Source organism: Tenrec ecaudatus, chromosome 14 (genome assembly GCF_050624435.1).
Source record: "Tenrec ecaudatus isolate mTenEca1 chromosome 14, mTenEca1.hap1, whole genome shotgun sequence".
Taxonomy (NCBI): Eukaryota; Metazoa; Chordata; class Mammalia; order Afrosoricida; family Tenrecidae; genus Tenrec; species Tenrec ecaudatus.
Window position 1 is genome coordinate 52,580,283 of NC_134543.1, and position 3,100 is coordinate 52,583,382.

General features: G+C 42.6%; 1 pseudogene; it reads right to left on the reverse strand.

The window, feature by feature from the left end:
• Nucleotides 1-2,369: 2,369 nt before the first annotated feature.
• On the reverse strand, nt 2,370-2,769 carry LOC142426406 (dolichyl-diphosphooligosaccharide--protein glycosyltransferase subunit TMEM258 pseudogene; annotated as a pseudogene).
• Nucleotides 2,770-3,100: the final 331 nt, after the last annotated feature.

Here is a 3,100-nt window from a genome sequence, read left to right on the forward strand (position 1 = left end):
AGGTTCCAAAAACCATTGTCTTTCAATTCCATTTCCCCACAAGCTTTCTGAAGCCTGTGCACGTGGTAGTCTGACCTTCCACAGACCCGAAGAAGGGCTTGGTCTTATTCATCTGTATCGTTTCCAGGACAGGCAGAGGGCCTAAATCATCAATAGATGATTTGCTGAACAATGAGTAAGTGTGTAAAACTTCAGAGAAGACCTTAATGTACAAGGGGTCCATGGGGGTGGTTGTGGTGGTGGTGGTGGGGTGTCAACAAAGCAGGCCAAATATAGTCTAGATCGCACTAGTCAAACAAGGTTACACTATTTTCTCTATATGAGATATTCATAAATTCCACTTATATCCTCCTTACTAATCATCATAAGTGAAAGTTTAAACACGATGCTTAAAAACTATAATAGTGCCAAGAATTGTGATAGAACATGCTTGTGCTTTACAATGTACCATGTATTTAATATACCCCCACTCCAATCTCTTGTTTAAAAGTTGAATTATTTCATTATTATTGATGGTAAGGATAGCTAATGAAACAAAGGAGCCAGGGGTAAACACCAGAGATTTTTCTATAAACACACTGATGACCAAAAATGAAATATGATTCAAACCAAAGAAATATTTTTTTCAGACAGGCATAAAGTAAATTAATCTATTTTTAAATAGCAATTCCAAACAAGAACTGGCAAGCTGACTGACGACTTGGTGACTTACCATGAAGGCATGGCACACCTGACAACACTGGAATGAATCAGAAGAAATGTGGAGATGCTAATGTGTTTCTGTTATGTTAAGAGCACTCTAGGCTTGCAGTCAGAGGAAATAAATGTATGCTGAAATATCTTTCTTAAAGTCTCATTGCAGCCTCAACAAAGTTTTGGGTTGAACTTGACCTATTGTTCTCTACAAGTCTTATACCCTATAAGTCTTCCTGTTCTCAGGGTGAATTTCAGCCTACATTTCAGAAGATTTATTTCTAATTTTGACTTTCTTTTTTTTTTTTAAGAGCAGTTGACACCTATTTATTTATTTATTTTAATCATTTTATTGGGCTCATACAACTCATCATAATCCATACATATGTCAAATCCATACACAAACATCAATTGTGTAAAGCACACTTACACATTTGTTGCCCTCATCATTCTCAAAATATTTGCTTTCTGCTTGGGCTCTTGGAATCAGCTCATTTTTCTTCCTACCTCTCCCCGCACCCCTCCTCCCTCACGAACCCTTGATACTTTATAAATTATTATTTTATCATATCTTACATTGCCCGACGTCTCCCTTCACCCACTTTTCTGTTGTCCATCCGCCAGGGAGGAGGTTATATGTAGCTCCTTGTAATAGGTTCCCCCTTTCTACCCCACTTTCCCTTCTCCCTCCTGGTATCACCACTCTCACCACAGGTCCTGAAGGGATCATCTGTCCTGAATTCCCTGTGTTTCCAGTTCCCATCTGCACCACTGTACATCCTCTGGTCTAGCCAGATTTGTAAGGTAGAATTGGGATCATGATAGTGGGGGTGGGGGAGGAAGCGTTTTAAGAACTAGAGGAAAGTTGTGTTTTTCATCGATGCTACACTGCACCCTGAGTGACTCGTCTCCTTCCCACTATCACTCTGCAAAGGGATGTCCAGTTGTCCCACTTTGGGCTGTCTAAAAGATTTGTGGTAGTCTTTAAAATCCAAAGTGAAGCACAGTAATGATGGACTAGCAGGTACTGGAGCAGTTATTTGGCGATAGAGCACCTTGTCTCTTCAACTCACACCTTGTTGGTAGTCACCTCTTCATTCTGTCTTCTTCAAGGCTGGTCCTGGAAAGGGTGGGGGCAGGGGGACGTGCAGGAAATTGTCAGACGTTGGAGTTCCTGCTAACATTTTCCTGTGCAAAATGAAGGAGCATTTGAGCATGTGGCTTCTGCATCCTTCCAGATGGTCTCATGGGATGTGGCTGATACCAGACATTATTTTCGAAGATTCTATGCACCCAGCTCCAACACTTAGGCAGCACTTTCTCGGAGTAGTTAAGAAAATAGAAGCAAGTAGTGACTTCTAAACTATGGGATCTAGGCGCCACACTGAGAGACAAAGTCCAAAGAGGTTTGTGCTATAGACACCGTTACGAAGGGACACTTTCAACTGAAGGGACATTAGAATCTAAAGGGATTTAAAGTATATGGGAACTGTATGATCCAGATATTCCTGTATAAGCCCAATTTCAAATATTTTGCCCTCTGTCACACCATGAGTCATAGATCAGCTAGGTCGCCACCTTAATTTTATAGGCAAAGTAGTTGAGAAGAACAATTTAACAAAGACCACACAAGCAATTAATGCCAGATGGAAATGCTAAATTGTTCATTCTTTTTTTTTTTTTTGAACTGTCACACCTCTGCCTTTATTGTGAGCATAGGGGCAACTCTTTCAGAAAGGGTAAAAAAAGACCCAAAGTGTAATTTACAAAAGGAGGAATCCAGTGAAACTGCTGGTTGGTGCCCCGAGGGGCTGGGGGTTGTCATACGTAGATGCCGACCCGGAGCAGCAGGAAGAGGACCCCAAAGCCCATAAAAGCGAGGCCACCAGAGAGATGAGGAGCTCTTTGTAGATGTCCAGAGTGTACTTGGTGGAGGTCACCTCGAAAACGAAGAACCAGGCGGTGAAGAACATGCCAATGGCCAGGAGCACCACGGTCAGATGGGGGAAGACAGCCGGGTTCACCGGGCTGGTATACCTGCTCATGGCCTCGAGCTCCATTTTGCCAGGCACTGGATCCGCCAAATTGTTCATTCTTAACTGTTCTTTTTACCAGTCTAAGGAAAAGAGTCAAGGTCTCTTTCAGTTCAATGCTGGATTCTTTCCCCTACATACCACTGACTATGCTTTATATGAATTGTATCAGTAAGAAGACAATCTGAATAAGAAGAGTTTCAGTTGAGCAAACATTTTCTTCTCCAAGGGGATGCTGGCTACAGAGTGGCCCCGGGACGGGTAGAGAGCCCCACCAGAGGGAGGAGGGACACAGATGGGAAAAAGAAGGCAGCAGAGAGACAGGGAGGAACTGAGGGAACATCAAAGCATGTCTGTTCCTAGGAAAAGAGGGA